Source organism: Pteropus vampyrus, unplaced genomic scaffold (assembly GCF_000151845.1).
Source record: "Pteropus vampyrus isolate Shadow unplaced genomic scaffold, Pvam_2.0 Scaffold393, whole genome shotgun sequence".
Taxonomy (NCBI): domain Eukaryota; kingdom Metazoa; phylum Chordata; class Mammalia; order Chiroptera; family Pteropodidae; genus Pteropus; species Pteropus vampyrus.
Genome location: NW_011889174.1, coordinates 114,337 through 134,562, shown reverse-complemented (window position 1 = coordinate 134,562; position 20,226 = coordinate 114,337). Strand labels below are relative to the sequence as shown.

At 34.8% G+C, this 20,226-nt stretch overlaps 1 protein-coding gene and 1 non-coding gene across 3 annotated transcripts in view; both read left to right on the top strand.

The window, feature by feature from the left end:
• Positions 1–20,226, top strand: part of KCNQ5 (potassium voltage-gated channel subfamily Q member 5) — a 469,107-nt gene that overhangs the window by 354,966 nt on the left and 93,915 nt on the right. The window lies entirely within an intron of this gene.
• On the top strand, positions 987–1,105 carry LOC111731712. Its single transcript, XR_002777269.1, has one exon. It is a non-coding gene; the product is annotated as a 5S ribosomal RNA (ribosomal RNA).

The following is a 20,226-nucleotide window of genomic DNA, read 5'->3' as shown; positions in this document are numbered from 1 at the left end:
ACTTTAAACCCTCCTCTTCTTCCTGTACTGCCCACCCTCTTACCCCTGTACTCTAGCTAAAACCAAGAGCATTTCAAAAACTCGTTGATGTAAAAAATTATAAAATCATTGTATACTTGTGTTGAGAAAACATGTTAAACAACCATAGCCCAAGGAAAGAGAAAAATCTATTTGCCTTTTCTTGATTAGGTGCTTTCTTTTGTTGCTATATTTATTATTCTCTGCTTGGTTTAGGAAGTTTGCTACGAAAACTGGTAAAATCTTTCTTGAATTACAAAATTCTTCTTTATACCTATATGTTCAATTTATATCTTTCTCCTAAGACTCTGTTGAAACAACATTTCTACACCTATGGGTGATAATCACTACCTTACCAATTTGGAGAGTCAAGTATATTTGGAGATGACTACCCAGGTTGCCCTTTATATACCTGGGCTGGCAGCTTTACTGTTTCTCTACATTCAAGCACAAATCACTCATTCAATGACCTAGGTATTGAGAATGTGTGAAATAACCTCAAAGACTGATTTTGTAGTCATTCTTCTTTTAAGCTTTCATTAATGACCTACCTGAAAATTGCAAGTAGTGCCAAAGGCTGGTACTTAGATCAGGATAATGAGCCTAATGTGTCAGGAAGCCAACAAATTACTTCTAACAGTGGCTTTTTTGGATTCCCTAGTGACTCTTTCTAAAGACAGATATAACAGAATCATATTTTTTCAGTCTTGCAGTGCATCTCAGGGAAGCATAAAATACCAGCCTGTTATTAATTTTGGATCTGTATTTGATGCTAAATATAAGGTGTTTTCTTAATGCTATTTTAACAGTTTTCCTTCAGTGTAATATTTCCACAAGAGGACAAAAGAGGCGAACCACAGCACAGATGTTCCCCCCATGAACTGAGCATATATGCCTTTGACATGAGATAACAGTCACTCAGGAAAATGCCAACAAGTATATTTCTTTAATGAGAAAAAAATAACGAAGTCTACAGCCATGCCACCCTGAACAAGCCCGATCTCGTCTGATCTCAGAAGCTAAGCAGGGTCGGGCCTGGTTAGTACTTGGATGGGAGCCCACCTAGGAAGACCAGGTGCTGTAGGCATAAAAAAATAAAAAAATAAGGGATTGTAAACTGACGAGGTCCTTGCAATCCCAAAAATAAGGGATTGTAAGCTGACAAGGTCCTTGCAACCAAGGATTGCCTCACCTAAAATAAGTAAATACATACATATATACATACATACATACATACATACATACATACATACATACATACATACTAACCAGCTTCTTACTTGGCTAAAACAAAATTGAAGCTTTTATTAAAATCAACCACACAGGCAAGGCCACTTTAATATATTTGTGAGTTCATCTCATTAAAAGGCACTTAAGCTGCTAATATACTCAAAAGTTAAGTTAGAAACTCCCAGAACTGCCACTGGCTTCTCAACTGAAAATCTGAGACATTTTTCTGCCTCTCTGACTTCATCTTTTGTTCTAAGAGACATCGAATTTCGTCCTAAGTCCTTGGATTGCATCAATTTCTATACCTTCTAATCTCTTTTCTCCTTTAGTAGAAATTATGTTCCTTCAAGTTGTTTCCTATCTGTCATAGGAAATATGCCACTGCTTCTCTTTACTTCTAAGTGTTCAAATTTCTTTGGCACATATAGACTCCTTGACATGATTCATTGAACAACCAGAGGACAATTAAACCCTGTTGGATTCATTGATCACAAAACATGAAAAGCTTTTCAATCTCTTTATTTAATAATAGCTGATATCTATTAAGACCCACTATAATGCTAGGTACTATCTAAGCACCCTATAAATATTATATCTCATTTTATAGATGAGAAAGTAAGACAGGGCTAAAGAAACTTGTCCACAATTAGAAAGATAGTAGGTGAAAGAACTGGAATTCAGTGTTTGTGATTTCACTCTAGAAAAATAGACCTACTTGATGAACTGTTTTTACTCACAACACTTCTGGCACCAAATGTATGAGGTTTTATCTCACACCAACCAATCTCCAACTCTCCAGGCACAAACTGGGTGTTCAATGATTCAATTAAATTCTGATATTAACTACCTGAAGATAGTACAGACTTCATAGGTTAAGGACTTAGTCTCACAAGACTCCTCTTCCCCGCAGCCTCGACTTCAGATGCCAGCCACAATGAGGTGCCTAGGCTACACATACTTATGCTCAGCTGCTTACAGATTCAGAAGTTCCCACAACCCACTTCAGGATTGATAATTCACTAAAACGACTCACAGAATTCAGGAAAGCACTTTATTTACTATCATCGGTTTATTACTTTAAAAATACAATTCCGGAACAGCTAAATGGAAGAGATGCATAGCGCAAGATATTGATTGGAGGGTGAGGGGGAAGAGTAGCTAACATGGAGCTTCCATGCCCTCTCCAAGCATGTCACCCTCTCAGCACCTCGATGTGTTTGCCAACCTGGAGGCTCTCAGAACCCCATGGCTTAGAGATTTTCATGAAGCTTTCATTATGTAGACATGCTTGATTAAATTATTGGCCATTGGTTACTGAACTCATCTCTAGGTCCTTTTCCCTTCCCAGATGTCTGGGGTTGTAGCTTAAACTTCCAACTCTCAAATCATGCTTTGGTCTTCCTGGTAACTAGACCCCATTTTGAAGCTATCTAGGGATCCCCCCCCACCCCCAGCTACCAGTCATCTCATGAGCATGGAAAAGACACTTATTACTCCAGAGACTCCAAGCATTTTAGGAGCTGCGTGCCAGGAACCAAGGACAATGACCAAGTATCTATACCAAGTATCTATTTTCCATTGTACCACACTACCCAGCTATGAGAAAGTTGACCTTATTGTTTATCAGCATTTTTAAATTAAATTGAATTGAACTTTGTTCATTGTCATCAACTCACACACACAAAAAAAAAATCTGATATTTTTATGTTCATCTTTCATAATCCAAGATCTTTGAATTAGAAGCCAGACTTTATAAAATGACTTTAATTGCAGTGTCAGCCCTAATTATAGCAGGTTTAGTATTAAAACACCTATGGTCGTTCTCTAACTTAAAGGGGAAATTAGGTTCTAAAATAGACTTACTCACCTTGTATCATATTGCATATGCTCTTGATCAATATTATCATGAAGTTCTCCATCTTTTTCTCAATAGGAGACATCTCCGGAGTAAGCGATATTACTCCCCAAAAAGCCTTTGAATGTTTGTTAATATTAGTTGACTGTTGAGAGATCTATTTAGGTAATTGTTGACCTAGTGCACAAATTTGAACTTGTAAAGTAGCTTGGTGAGCTGACATGACTTGACCATATAGAAAATGCCCTTAGAGGGAAATGAATAACTAAAACTTATTTCCTACCTCTTCTATAAACTTCAGTAGAGCACTATGATATATTGTACTAATATTCTGCACTACCAAATGTTAAATAGTAAACTCTTTCACAGACAGAGCACTTCTTATATGCCAAACATGGTCTTAGGTGCAAAAAACACGAAGATCAATAAAATATAGTCCGAGCCTGTAAAAGTACAGTGTCCCATGTCCTTAAAGATGGACAAAACTGGAAGAAGGGAGACTAATTACGGTGCTACAAAGTAAAGGTGATGATGGTAAAAGTAGACATGGAGAGAGAATATAGAATTTTATGATTAATTGTATAAGACAGAGGAGCAAAAGGCACCCCAGGTTTTGAGCTTGGTCATCCAATAAACATTTATACAATGTCCACCATGTCTAAGCATGGTTCTAGATGCTGGGAAGGTAATGCTGCACCAATGGACAAGGTCCTACTCATAGAAATAATATCCCAATGGACAGAAAAACAATACACAAATATTTTTGCCGAACAAGATAATATCAACTAGAGGTAAATACACTGAAGAAAATGAAACAGAGATATTGGAGATTTTTTAGATTGGGTGGCCTGAGAGAGTCTCTCTAAGGAGTTGACATTCAAGCTGACCTGAATATTTAAAAGGAGACAACGAAGAGAAGATTTAGGCACATATTTTTCCAGGCCAGAAAATAGTAATTGCAAACATTCTTGAGACCCAATGAGCTTGACTTGTATAAGGAAGAAACATAAGTTCATTGTGGCTGGAGCACAATGAGCAGTGGGTAGAGTAGTTGGAGCTGATGGGGAGACAAACAGAGGTCACATCCTGAGGGTCATGTGAAGGCATATAGTTGCCTGATACAAGACAATTTCTAGAGACAGGTCACCAGGTAAATGTCAGGTAGATTGGTGGCAAGCATAATGCTGAATATTTGAGTTAAGAAGAAAAAAAAAGTTCTGATCAGGCAACAAAAAGTATGGCTATATGAGGCTTTGGGTTTTTCAGTCATCCATACCTGCTTGAACTTTATACCAGCAATATCCAAATTTTACCCATTCAGAAGAATATAAACCTATTCTCTCTTTCTTTCCCACATAGCTACATATCTACCCTTAGAAACATGAAATTTGAATAATAAAAAGAAAATGTATTATTTTCTATGAGCCACTGGAATTAGGAGAATTTGGTAGAAACCATTTCACAGTCCCACTGGTAACTATCGTTAATAAACAATCCCCAAGAGCCTGCCTACCAAATTACTCTGCTGCATCCTCTTATTGCAATGCAGATTTATTTCATTAGATTATTTATTTCCTTTGATAAATTGTCCCTTTTTGCCTTGAGATGTTATCTGAAGGCTTATGATCAATAAGAAGCATTAAACTATCACTGTGGGGTAAATTTTCAGAGTGGCGTTTGGAATTTGCCAGTATGAGTCCCATTAACTTCAGGGGAAGTCCTACAGTTAAACCGCTGCACATGGCTTTGAAAATGTTCTACAGTACATCTTTGCGGTGCTTTTTTTTTTATTTTTAATAAATACCACAGAGCAACTCAGTGCACAGCTGATTGCAGTATTTAAGAATGTGGATAATGTACTGTGCAGTAGGAGGCTTTTAAAATTAGATTTTAAAGCTTTATTGCTGTTAAGAGTCACAACAACAATATAAATACATCTTTAATTCTTCAAAGAGCACCTTCTATAAAGGAATTTGGAGCTCAATTAAAATATAGAGCTCAAAAAGCAGCACACATCCCTCTGAGACATTGTTTATCTCACTCTATAGACAGAAAGATTGAGGCACTGTGAAGTGAGGGTGCTTTTTACTGGGCCCCTAAGTCAGCAGTGAAGCTAAGAATAGAATTCCAGCCTCCCTCCAGCCCATGGCTCTAAAGCACTGCCTCTTGTGAGAGCCAAATTTAATTACAGCATAATCCATTTGATCTAAACATGGAGGAATAATGAAGGTGCAGGAAAAATGAATTTATTAACAGGTTGGTGGGAGACTATGTTACATAAATTAACCACTTTGTTTTTGGGGTACAGATTTTTAGATGGTATCTGATGCCATGAAAGAGATGATTCTAATTCCACTGGCCACAATTGGCAAAGGTCTTTTTGATTTTCCTCACTTTCAAACATAAGTAAAGGTTCTACCTGAAGGTGCTACAGACCATCTTGTTAGAAATAACATTGATTTTTTTAAAATTATGAAAAGAGTGTATTAATTTCCCTCTGTATCCCTTCTGGGTTAAAAGAAGGAATCACATTGAGTTAAATGCTCAACTTACAGCCTTCCTTAAAACAAAAAATAAGTGAGCCTTTGCTTCATTTTTGACTTTTGATTACTTATCCACTAATTCACTGTGGCTGTGTACATGCTAATCAATCTATTGCCTATTTCCTGCACATATGTTAGAAAAAGGACAATAGTTTAAGAGCTATATTTAGATAGGAAATCTTCCTTTGAGGTTAAGAGTTGTGCTATCTGGTATCACATGAACAGGAAGAAAATTTCATAGTTTAAATTGTAAATCATATTTATGAACCATCTCATTTAATCCCTATAACAATCTGATTAAAGTTTTAAGTTATGATATCAATTTTACATATTTAAAAACTGAATCTTATGTTAAGGGTCTTATCAAGGGTCACACAGCATATAAGCAAAAGAGTCAGAACACACACACAAAAAAAACAGAGAGATTTGCTCACATCAAGTCCTAAATTCTTTTCCTATGATACCACATCATCTCTCTGCACCACCCATTTGTGACATAGGAACAAATTAATAAACCATGTGAGGAGGTCTGATTCCTATCCTTAAGTTTCCTCTCTACCTCACATTTTAGCTATTGTAAAGTCTAAAAGAAAATAGATGGTGGCATCATAAAAGGTACAATTCCTTTTCCCAACAGTCATCTTCCTAAGATCTGAACTTTTTTTAACTTTCTGTTTTGGAATAACTTTAGACTTAGAAGTTACAAATGTAGTACAGAGAGTTTCCCTGTACCCACGTACCTTCATCCAGCTTCCCTCAATGACAACATCTGACATAAGTGTAGTGCAATTATCAAAACCAGAAAGTTGATATGGATATATTTTACAAACTAAATGGCAGACCTTATTCAGATTTCACCAATTTTTGCATACACTCAATTTTTTCTATATATTCTACATTGAAATTTTATTACATGTATAGATTAATTTAACCATCACGATCAAAATACAAAACTTTCCCATCATCCTAAAATATCTTGGGTTGCTATCTCTTGCATTATCCCTTTAGAGTCACTCTCCCCTTCCCAGTCTTATCCCCTGAGAATCCCTAATCTATTCTTCATCACTGTAATTTTGTCATTTTTAAAATAGTATGTAAATAGAATCATACAATAGTAACCTCTTGAAATTGGCACTTTTTTTCACTCAAGATAATACTCTTGAGATCCTTGCAAGTCATTGCATATATCAGTAGTTTATTCCTTTTAACTGCTGAATAGTATTCCGTAAAATGGATGTACCACAGTTTGTTTATTCATTTACTTGTTAAAGGTCATTTGGGTTGTTTTTAGATTTCTGGCTATTACAAATAAGGCTGCTATGAAAATTCATGTACAGGTTTTTGTATGAACATAAGTTTTTATTTCTCTAGGGTAAATACCCAGGAGTGGAATTACTGGGTCATATGGTAAGTGTTTATTTAACTTTATCAGAAACTGCCAAACTGTTTTCCAGAATGTGGCCATTCCTTTAAGATATAAAAATGCCTGGAATATTTCATGGCAGTAAATTACATCTATGCTTACTTAAGTGACTTTTTTTTTATTTTCATAGAAAACGTATGCTTCTGCTTTATCTGTTTTTCTATGAAAATTATTTTCATAAGCAAAAGTTGATGAAATTCATATTTAACCACTCAATAAAACAAATGAAAAAATAGCTTATTAAGGAGCAGTTCTTCATGCTCTGGTAAATGAATGTAAATTTGATGTTTACATAGATGAAGTATTAAGAGACCAATTAATGCAAAAAGCCAATACTGTGCAAATTTCTAAAGGAGCTTTACTTAAATCTAACTTTACTTTGTAGAAAGCCCTTTTTTCAATCAAACTTTAATGAAACTGATACTAATTATGCTTGCCTGCTAAAGGATACATATACAGCTGTCCATCCCTCAGTATCCTCAGGGGGTTGGTTTCAGGACCCTTGCAGATACCAAAATCCTCAGATGCTCAAGTCTCGTATTTGCATATGACCTACGTACATCTTCCCACATACTTTAAATCATCTCCAGTTTACTTATAATACCTAACACAAGTAAATGCTACGCAAATAGTTGTTATATTGTAGTGTTTAGGGAACAATGACAAGGAAAAAAGTCTATATATGTTCAGTAAAGACTCAACCATCTGCAACATGTTAACATATTTTTTCCAAACATTTTTGATTAAGTATCAGTTAAATCTGTGGATACAGAAAGTGAATAAGAAGGGCCAACTGTCATCACATTAGTTAGAGCCTCAAAGCACAACTCTTACAGAATAAAAAGTTCAAAATTACTACCAATGCCCAACAGTGCTTTATAGCAAAATGGGCCCACTATTCATGGTTCTAATGTGATCTAAAAAGAAGTAATTTGTTCTCCCTAATCCTGCACCTCTCAAAAAATCACCTTGTCTTTAAAACTATTCTCTCAGACTCTGTTTTTCCTCCATAACTCACCTTAATGTCTCCCAGTGGATCCCTCATCACAACTAAAAGAAGTCATTTTCTCAAAAGTTAGTAACAACCCCATGTGGCCAAATTAATGAATTTCAATTCCATCCTCATTCTGGTTGTAAGCGATGTTAGGACAACTAATTACTCATTTGAAAAAAGATCAAGTTGATCCATATATATCTTATCATATTCTAAGACAAACTCCAAATAGATCAAAGATGTAAATTGAATAAAACTATAAATACCATATGGCAGAAATGAGTTAATTCTCTTGTAACCTTAGAACCAAGAAGGCCTTTCTAACCAGACTTAAAAGTATAGAAGCCATCAAAGAGAATACTGATAAATGTAAGCTACATAAAAGTTAAAAATTAATAAAATTAGGTACATAAAATCAAAGAATACTGCATGACAAAACAAAAGAAACAAGAAGCAAAGTCAAAAGACAAATGTGGGAAAATATTTACAACTCCTATCAGAAACAGAGTTAATCATTTTAAAATATAAGAAGCTCTAGAAATCCAGGAGAAAATTCAACAACATAGTAGAAAATAAAAGATGTCAAATGGATATGAACAGAGTTTTCACAGAAAAAGAAATACATACATGCCTCTTCAATGTACTCAATCTCGCTCGCAAAAGTAAATGCACATGATAGCATTTTCTCACCTATCGGATTGGCAAAAATCCAAAATCCGACCACACACTTTTTAGGGAAATTGTAAGGAAACAGGCATTTATATTCTGTAGAGTGCAAAGTGGTATTGCCCTTATGGAAAAGTGTCCATATCTCCTAAAATTACATGACATTTACTCTTCGACTCAGACATTCTACTTCCTAATAGTTTCATCTATTTATAGTAAGTATTCAGTATAGCTGAATGAACTAAGAATACATTAAACAGAATGCAATGAAGATCATTCTGTATAGCTATAGAAGGATCTCAGGATATATTAAGAGGGAAAGAATGTAATACCGCATATGTAGTGTGCTACATTTTTGTATAAGAAAAGAAAAAATAGGAATATATTCATGTTGCTTTTTATTTGAATAAAGAAACACTGGGAAGATTTTTTTTTTTTTAATAAATATGTTCACCTGAAGATAATCAGTAGGGATAAAGAGAATGGGGAGAGGAGTGGGAGCAAGATTGTCATTTATCTCTTTATATCATTTTGATATTTAAACCATGTAAACATATTAACTATTCAAAAACGATATAAAAGCAATGTCATCTGCACATAGTAAGCACAGTGTAAATGTTGACTATTGTTATTGTTGTCGTCTAGCAATATTGGGATGGGTTAATCAGTTCCTATAATGTACAGTTGTGCAGAATCTCACACTCAAGGCATTTTTGTCATTGCAAAGGATAATGTTAAAGATAACTTACCATAGGATTTTTGCATGAATGTCCTCATTCCTAGGCCGAAGCAACACAGAATGGCATTTTTAACTCTCTTAAGTAAAACCCTCTCCTGAAAAGTGTTGCATGATTTGCCTTAATTTGCCCTCCTCACATTTCCTTAATTTTAAATTTGGAATTGTAGTTCTACCTTCTCAAAGGTTGCCCCAGAAGATTAAATGAGATAATACATGTAAAGTGCTTAGCTTAATGCCTGGCTTGGAATAAATACTCCATAATTGTTAATGGTAGTAAACTGAACCATAAAAGTAATGGGTTCAGTCTGATCTCCGATCAATCCTAGAATCTATAAATACAATCAGAAAAAAATTATCAATTTGGTAAGACCTCTTTGTACGTTTTTGTTGATTGTTTTTCCTCAAAATATCTCCGTCAATACTAAATTCCTAGAATTTGAGAGCCTATGTATCTTCAAAAAAGTGCAACCTAGCAGACATTCACATGTAGAAGCTCATCCCCCACCCATTGTGCCCTCGACATACACAATGTAAAAACAATGTGAGAAAATGAAGAAAATTATCCAAGCAATGCAAGACAACAAATGCCACCTTTACCTCAAGAGTTTTCAGAAGAATAATGTTGCCTGCATTTTTGGATCTCATTGCTTCAGTTACCTACTTTAATGTGGCCATGTGAATGAGATAACATTTTTTAATGAAATGCTTACTTTGCTTCCTCCTAATCGTAGGCTCCTTTACAGGAGGCTCTTCTACTACCATACAGACTTTCTTTCAATTTTTTTACTTCTGCCTTTTACGAAATGTTTTTAATATTTGATTTTAGCCCCTACCACAGACTCCAAATCTGTGCTTGGAATTTGGTGATCAAAGTACTGTCACTAATCCTCAGCACATTTGCCATTGTATGACTTAAAAATCCATCTCTTATCAAGTTTCTGTGGTTTTCTGGAGTATTTACTGGTCATAATGTTCAAATGTGCACATCTGAAACTATTTTTGAATTACGTTTTCCTAAGACTTCTCCATATTTAGTGTGTGGGAAAATATTCTGCTCCCAAATGGCACTGAGCTCTGTTAGGCCATCTCCAGCCTCCTCAGAAACAATCCCTAGGTTGTATCGTCACATGTTTTCAACAAACCTTGTATTTTGTTCTTTAAACAGAGTGTGTTGTACTCAAAAAGCTCATGATGGTAGGAAAGGAGTCCATAATAAAAAGAAAGTAAGCCCAAAGTAGATTCTTTCTCATAGCTTTAAGATTTTGTGTATGTTTCACAGGATGAGCTGCAGCTTCGTGAGGCGGTTACCATGAATCCTAATCCTGTCCTGGCTTGTTTTATCTTCCACGAGCCTCTCTGGGACACTGTTTTCTTTCCTTTTAAGCACAGATAGGAAAAGTAACATACTTTGTAGGGTTCATAAACAGTAACACATAAAAGCAAGAATGAAATGAGAAAGTTCTGAAAACTGCCCATTATCAAGGGCCAGTGAGGGTAATTTGGGGCAAGGATTTTATAATTAAAGATGAATTTAGATGTGCAATTAAACACGATCTGTTCGGTTAATAATCCCTCTGAATAAGATGGATATGATAGATCTGCACAGGGCAACAAGTAGGATGTCCAAAATTATAATGAGTGTCGGGTATTTATTTGTGGTTTGTGTTTACTCAAATTCACTCCTTTAAAGCACTATCTTTTCATTCTTCACAGAAGGAAAAGTCCATTTTCACACCCCAGTGTTTATCCCTAAGGATTATCCAGAAGCCTAAACTGTATATATTTCTTATTTCTAAAAATAATACATTGCGCATTGAAAAAAGATTAAAGAAAGCCAGGTGTACCAGGTAATTCTCAATTTCTCCCGATAATACTTAGAATGAATTCCCATTGATAGATGTCCTTTGCTTAGTGACATTTTAGCTGAAGTGGCATGTTCATCTGCAAAATCCAAATAGCACAGTCTATTGAAAGAGCTTCCTGAATATATCCTTTCAAAAACTTTTAGTATTAGGTGATGATTAATCATAACCTGATGTCATCTGAAAATAAGTATCAAGTTTCTCAAAGAAAAATTGCAGATCCCAACAGTACTAAACATAACCAGCTGCCAAGTTTCAAAGAGTCAGTATCATTCAACTGCTTAGAGTAAGTGCAAAAAGGGAGTATTGAAAGTTAGGTATTTTGTTTTTACTCTGTAAATTTAAACCTGTAATGACATTGCTCAACTGTTGGCGTATAAACATTCACATTATTACACTGAACAAGATATCTAAGCATTGGATTTCATCATAGGATGTTAGGGGATTTCCAGTAGAAGTTTTAACTTTGATCATTCATTGGTTGGAATCCAAATCTTTTTTTAGACCTGCAGTTAAATACTGGTGTGGGGCTCTTTTGAATTGAAACTAGCTGCAGGTTTGCCATTTGTTATGTGTGAAAATAGGTGCTAGGAGAAATTTTTAAACATCTGAGGACATCAATGTGTAAAATCGCTGCTTCTAAAAGCCTTTCTTGTACTTTCTATATAAAGGAACATAATATACAGTCACTGTGTCATTGCCCTAAAACAGGTCCTGAATCATCCAAAATTAAATGTGACCGACTCTTCATTCTTTTGATTTATTGAAGACCAATAGGATCATACCTAGGTAATTTACTAAAGATACTATAGTGTGCCTTAAATAGGATGGGTTTGCCTCCTACTCATTCACGATGATTCTCAGAGGACAAATGCTTCTTTCCTGCTTCATGAATACAGAAACACAGCTTCCTTACATCCTCCAGTCTGTAACCCACATCTGAAATTAATATTTGCGATCACATTGTGAAGCAATAGTTTTAGGGGATTACTGATATTAGAAGAGATTAGTCCTGTGGCATTAAAAAAATAAATAAATCTATTGCCTAACTTTGCAACCCTGACCTCTCTCCAGAACTCCTGACCTCTCTCCAGAACTTCAGTCTCAATGTCTACCAGATGTCTAGAGGGTATCTCAATATTAATATGGCCAAAACCAAACTGTTAATAATAGCCATTCTTCCTGCTCCATATCTCTACCACAATATTTTCCCATCTCAGTAAATAGCACTTCATTCACCCAATTGCATAGGCCCAAAACCTGGTATTACCCTTACCGTCCCTTCTTTGTGCCACATTGCACAATCCTTCAGCAAGTCCTGACATCTTCACTTTCACAATGTGTCCCAAATCCAACCTTTTCTCTGCTCCTCTGCACTTTAATTTGGCTTTTCTAAAGCTGCTCTCACGCTTTGTCCAGACCACGGCAGTAACTTCTTTTTTTTTTTTTATTAAGTTTATTGGGGTAACATCAGTTAATACAATTATATAATCTTCAGGTGTACATTATCACTTGACATCTGTATATTCTATTGTGTGTTTATCACCCAAAGTCTAGTTTCTTTCAGCTACCATATATTTGATCTCCTTTACCCACATCACCTTCCCCCTACTCCGCTATATTTGACCCCCTTTAACTGTCTACCTACCCCCTCCTCCCCCACCTTCTACCCTCTAGTAACCACTAGTCTATTGTCAATGTCTATGAGTCTCTGTTTGTTTTTCCTGCTCATTTGTTACTTTTAGGTTTATATCCCACATATAAGTGATATCATGTGATTTTCAACTTTTTCTATCTGGTTTATTTTGCTTAGCATGATTATTTTGAGGTTCATCCATGTTGTCACAAATGGCAGTATTTCATCTCTTCTAAAGGCTGAGAAATATTCCATTGTATATATGTACCACAGCTTCTTTAGCTAATCATCTATCATAGAACACTTCAGTTGTTTCCATGTCCTAGCCACTGTGAATAATGCTGCTATGAACATCGGTGTATGTGCAAATATCTTTTCAGATGTGGGTTTTCATGTCTTTGGGGTAAACACCCAGTAGAGGCATTGCTGGATCATATGATAGATCAATTTAGTTTTTTGAGGAACCTCCATACTATTTTCCATAGTGGCTATACCAATTTGCAGTCCCACCAGCAATGTATGAGGGTTCATTTTTCTCCACATCCTCTCCAACATTTGTTATTACTTGTCCTATTGATTATAGCTATTCTAACAGGTGTGAGACGGTATCTCATTGTAGTTTTTTATTTGTATTTCCTTTATAGCTAGTGATGTTGAGCATCTTTGATCTGTTTCTTAAGGCAACCAAAACAATCTTGTAAAATACAATTCTGATCCTGTGCTCTTCTGCCGAAAACACATCACACTTAGGACATCTAAAGCTCTTACAAAAGCTGCCGTGATCTGACCAGGGCCCGCTCTCCCGCCCTCTCAGTCCATTCAAGTTGAGTTGACCTCCTTGCCTCTCCTTGAACACACTGACCGTGCTTCTACTTCAAGGTTCTTATGTTTTCTGCCTGGAAAACTTCTTTCCAGATGTGGTCACAGCCACCCCTTCACTTCATTAGATCTGAGCTCAAATGTCATCTCCTCAAAGATGATTTCCCTGACCATCCCATCTCCAGCAGCACTCTGCTCATCTGTGATCCCATCTCTTCCCCTGATTTTTATCTTTTCTTTTTCCTTACCTATTTACTTGCTTAATGTGTCAGCCTATGCAGTAGAACTTAAACTCCTTGAGGGCAAAAACGTTTCTATTTCTCCACTGCTCTATCCCTTGTGCTTGGCTCACAGCAGACATGCAATAAAAAAATATTTGTTGAATGAACTAATGCATGAGTGAATTAATTACCCACATGCTTAATTTGAGAAAAATCACTTCCAAAACACCCCTGCTGATACTGCATCATTCTATCATTTAAAAAATGTACCAAATAAAAAATGTACCACTTAGAATTCTAGAAACTCAGAGTTAGAAAGGATTCTTGATACTTTCCAGTTCAATCCACTTCATTTTAAAGATATGGAAACCAGCCCTGAGTTATAAGCGGTGACTAAATTAGGTACTGGTAAAACCGATAGTTAAACCAGGCATAGTTCAAAGCTCTGTATGCTTCTGTACTTTATATCTCTGTTCTTTTCGAGAGTTAGAATTTTATATACATAAGCAAATATAATGGAACCATGAAATTTCAATTCTTCTTTGCTGTTCTGTTGGCAATAAAGCATCTGGCATATGATATACATGGGACACTAAAAAATTACAAACTCAAGCAGAAATGACCTCACATAAGCAGGACAGGCTAATCACTCTCTTATATTCTGCCGTCTCATTGGGATAAAGTAAAATATAAAAATTTATAAATTAGAAAATATAAAAATTGTAAAGATTTTTGCTAAATTTATCTGAATATCAACCATTTGCAAGTAATTATATTCCCTATTCCTAGTAATAATTTACTTCTTGGAGTTTCACATTTAAGCTTTGCTTGACTGCCTACATTTCTGTTTACTGGTCTTTTTTGTAATTCTTTAATGTCACCACATATGTGACCCCTTTTACCCCATCTACCTCCCCCTGCCCTCTGGTAACCACTATTCTATCGACCATGTCTTTGAGTCTGTTTATTTGTCCTGTTCGTTTGTTGCTTTTAGGTTTATATCCTACATATAAGTGATATCACGTGGTTTTCAACTTTTTCTGTCTGGCTTATTTCATTTAGCATGATATATTGGTCTTTTTATTAGAGAAAAGTTATCAAAACAGTAGCATGGAATAAATTATAAGCACTTTGGAATCAGACAGATGTGGATTAGATTCTTGGCTCTGTTTACTAGCTAAATGACCTTGGATAAGATTCTTGAACCTTCTTTGTATCAATTTCCTGATCTATAAAAGTATGTGTGTATACATAAAATAATTATTTTTGAGTCAAAAAGTTGACATGATGCCAGGTACACTAAGGCAGACTAAGGGCTTTATGGATATTATCTCACTTAATCCTCATAGCAGCCCTGTGAGGAAAATGGTTCTCTCCCCTATTCATAGGTGACGACTCCAAGACTTAGCAAGATTAATAGGCCCAAGGTCACACAGCTAAGAAAGGATAAAATGAAGAATATCTGGGTTCTCTCGCACACAAAGTCTATACTCATAACCTCTGTGCCTCCTTGGAGAGCCATTATGGAGAAAGACTGAAACAGGGTCAGTGTACTAAGCTCCTTTCCCACCACTGACTAGATAAATTACCTTGGTCAATGTGCTAACCTTCCTTGGTCATAGCTTATTATTTTAAATAAATAATAATTCTTGTTCTCATTACAAAAGCAATGCATGTGTATTATAGATCATTTGGACAAAAGAGATATGTATAAAGAAACTGAACTTCACACACAATCTCACCATCCAAAGATAATCACTGTTAGAATGCTGTTATAGATACTTTCATAGTTTTTATTTTTATATATATTTTAAGAACACATAATCCTTTGGAGGGCAAAATTGGAATCATTCTATCTATCCTGCTATATAATCAATTCTTTACATAATGATGTATTGAAGAAAACATCTACTTATCTCATCAATATTCTTCTAAAACATGATGCTTTGCAGTTGCACAGTTATCTATGGTAAAAATACTACTGATAATAAATTAGATAAAATTTATTATGTGTTAGAACTGTACTAAGATCCTTTGAACGTGTTACCTGACATAGTTCAATAACTCTATGACATAGGTACTTTTATAATTTTCATTTTACAGGTAAAGAAACTGAGGCACAGAGAAGTTCAGTAAATTAATCCAGGTAACCCAGCTAACAAGAGGCAGAGCCAGGGTTTGAATTCAGGCAGATGAGCTTCATAGTCCATGCTCTGGAATAGACAGACAATATTGTTTTTGATGAATCCATTTTCATGAGAAGTTTGAATTGAATCTAATATTTTGTATTGTTAGTAATAGTATATTAAGCATTCTTATGCAAACCTTTGTTGACATCTACAATTTTTTCATTAGGTCAAATTCCTAGAAGTAAAATTACTGAAATAATGAGTTTCAAATAGTTAATACCTTTGGCAAATAATGCCAAAATTTCCTGTCAAAAAAATTATATCTTTTTATTCTTACACCAAATTTTCATGAAAAAACTTTCTCTCCTTTTACTTGACAATATTTACTTTCTTGAATTTGTCAGTTTGATAGATTAAAATGGTAACTTGCTACTATTTAAAATTTTAAAACTAGAAATTATAAAGAACTTTATTCCATCTAGTTTTGGCCATTTTTATTTCTTCCTAGGGTAAATTTATATTTATGTCTTCTGTTCAATTTTCTACCAGCATTTTTTCTTATTAGTTTATGTTTATATATTAAGGATATTAATTGTCCATCATCATATATATTGCAAATATATTTTTTCATTTTGTTTTTGTATTTCAATCTATGTGGGGCTTTTTTAAACATTTGGAATTTTTAACTTTTGTATATTTGTTCCTCGGCTTCTCAACTGCCAAATGGAGGCTATTGAACTATGTTTCAAAACCTTCGAAATTATAAAATGTTATCTTGTTTCTTTGCAAATAACCCGTCAAATAATTAAGTATTGAACATCTACACTGTGGTAAGTACTGAGCGAGGCACTGAGGTTATAAACCAAATTTAGTATTTCTGCCTGCCTTTAATTTCTTACAGTTTACTGGCAAGGACCGACAGGTAAACAGACTACTAGTGTAGTAATGGTAGTTATTGTTATGATAGAAGTGTACCTTGGAGCTCTGGGCACTAGTGCGAAAGCAGACTTCCTTGACAAGTTGATGCCTGGGTCGAGTTCTGGAAGCAATTAGTAGTTAACCAATCAGGGAAAGGGGAAGGCTTAACAGGCAGAGCAGCAGCATTTTGTAAAGCACTTTGAAAGCCAAGCAATAGAATTTGATCTTTGTCATAGGTATTGAAAAAAACATTTTTTTTTTGATTACTGAAGAAATAGAATCACTTTAACATTTTAATCTGGCAATGGAATACAAAATAATTCAGAGAAAAAACAACAGGTATGAAGACCAGGTCAGAGGTTATGGGGATGGCCAGGAGAAAGATAGGACATGCCTGAACTAGGGAGAAGAAAGGATAAATGGCAAGAAGAAAATAGAGGTGAGAGATATTATGGAGAGAGAATTGACAGGACTAAACAACTCAGTGGATATGAGATGAGGGAAGCAGATAAAAAAGATATTTATCCATAAGTTTAATGCGCAATCTGTATCAGAATTCTGGGTTTTTTTTTTTTTAAGTTGATAAACTATTTCTGAAATTTACCTGAGAAAAGAATTAGATTTAGGATAATTGATGATTTTTTTAAAAAAGAATAACATTAAAGGGATCTTACTCTAGCTAATGTCTTGTGTCATGCTGATACATGAATAGGCAATAAAATAGAATAGAATCCAGACCTTGCAATAGAATATATGAAAGTATTTGCAAAAGGATAGACCTTTTATTTAGCTGCTATTAGAAAAATAGACTATCACATAGGATTAAAATGTTAGTTCTCTACTTCGGCACAGAGACAAACGGAACTTCTGTAAAGTTAAGGATTGTGTAAGGTAAAGTAATGCTAATTGTTATAATATACAAATCCTCAAATTCCAGTAACTTCACAATATAAGTTTATTTCTAACTTGTACAATAGTGCAATGAAGGTGCTTCTTATTGGGTGTTGGGACGTGATGTGTGGTAAAGGCTGTGTTCCATGCAGTCATTCAGGAACCCAGGCTGACAAAGGCACTGCCATCCTCAGCATCTGGCTTCTAAGGACATTCTTAGTACCAATATGCAGCCGGTAGATAGGAAAACATTGACTGCATAAGGCTGTGTTCTTCTCCTCAGCCTGGAAGTGGCATGCATCATTTCCACTCACCTTCTATTAGCTAGAACCAATCACATTTCCCCCACCCAGAGGCAAACGGACTTAGAAAATGATGTCCCTGGATGGGCAACCACTTCATAGGCATAGTTCTACACTTCAAAATAGAAACATGCCTCTGTGGTACACAGCTAGCCATCTTTGCCATGAAGACAATTCTAAATAGTAAAAGTAAATACTTTAACAATTTAAACATCTAAATATACCAAAATAAAATTTAGGAAAATATTTTTATAATCTTAGGCAGTCTTTCTAGATGACGTGACTTCTGTGACTTCTAAATGACATGATGTTCAGAATCTGATTTTTTTAAGTGATGTTTTTGCCTATCATATTGGCAAAGATTACAAACTTATACCATATAATGCACGAAAATGCTTAGAACAGTATGTTTCTCACTGTAAACAGTAAATTTTAGCTGCCACTATTATTTTTATTAGCATTACTTTTAATTATCAAGGAGATAGAAAAATAAGTCTTTTCATACATTGTTAGTGATAATTAGTACCATCATTAGGAGGGCATTTTTGTATCAAAACTCAAAATATGCCAACATTCAGCTCAACAATCCAATCTCTAGAAATTTGTTCATAAAAAGAATACCTATAAAAAAAGAAGAATACGTACAAAAATGTGTGTACTGAGCTATTCACTTCAGCATTATTTTAACAGCAAAAATTAAAGCAACCTAAACTGTATTAACAAGTTATTGGCTAAGTAAATAAATTTACTAAATTTATTTCATATTTATACCCATGTCCAATGTTTTAATATTTTATAACAGATATTATTTTTTATAAGTTTAAAACATACATTTCATTAAAATTATCCAAGGTTTAGCCTACAATAAGGCCACTAAAAAGAGCTGAGGGAATTGGAACAAAAACAGTGGTAGGAGAGGATGATATAATCATCAGGAATATTGTATTTGTGGCACTTCTGTTTTTTCCCCACAGATAACAAGATTAAATGAGTTAAAAATGCATAAGGAAAATTTATGTTAGCTATTAGGTGAAACTTTCTGAGACTCTACAATAATTTACAAAAATATTAAAAGTCTGAAGTCTCCAAACAGTTTCTAGGAGTCAAGATGTACTCTCTTTACAGTTTACTTCCAGAGAATTTATCTGTCCTTACAATTACTAGTTTAAAAATGTTTAATCATGCTTTGTTTAATCCATATGATTTAGTTCTTTCCTTTATGATTTTAAATTAAAACTTAATTTAAAAAATTGTAAAAAAGCAATTAATTAATTAATTAACTAATTAATTAATTAATTAAGCCAAGTATGGCAAAATACAGTTGCCCTTTGTATTTATGGGTTCCGCATCTGCAGATTCAACCAACCACAAGTAGAAAATATGGAGGTGGGGAAGGGGAGAGTTACACTGTTGCCGATATGTACTATGTAGTTAGGCCTATGATGGTTGAGTCTGCACTGAATATGTACAAGCTTTTTTTCTTGTTATTATTCCCTACACAATACAGTAAAACAACTATTTACATAGCATCTACATTGTATTAGGTTTTGTGAGTAATCTAGAGATGACTTAAAGTATAAAGAGGAATGGATGTACATAGGTTATATGGAAATACTATGCCATTTTATATAAGGGACTAGAGCTTCCATGGCTTTTAGTATCCATGGGAGGTCCTGGAATCAATCTCCCCCAGAAACCAAGGGACAACTGTATACTTTCCAATAGGAGCATTATGTCTTGTAATTGTAGCAAAAGTACAGCCCATAAAGTTCAGATGTACAACCGACCTTGCTTTAACCCAAGCTTTGGGTGCATAATACTGTAATTTTGAATGTGAATCTATTTTATAATGACAGCTTTTCAGTATTTCAGTGACTAATCCCTTTTACACAGGGTCCAGGGTGATCAATTTATATTGATTTTATAAATAATACAATAGCAAAGTTCCAGTGGAGTTTAATAACAAGCTCTTTTACAGTC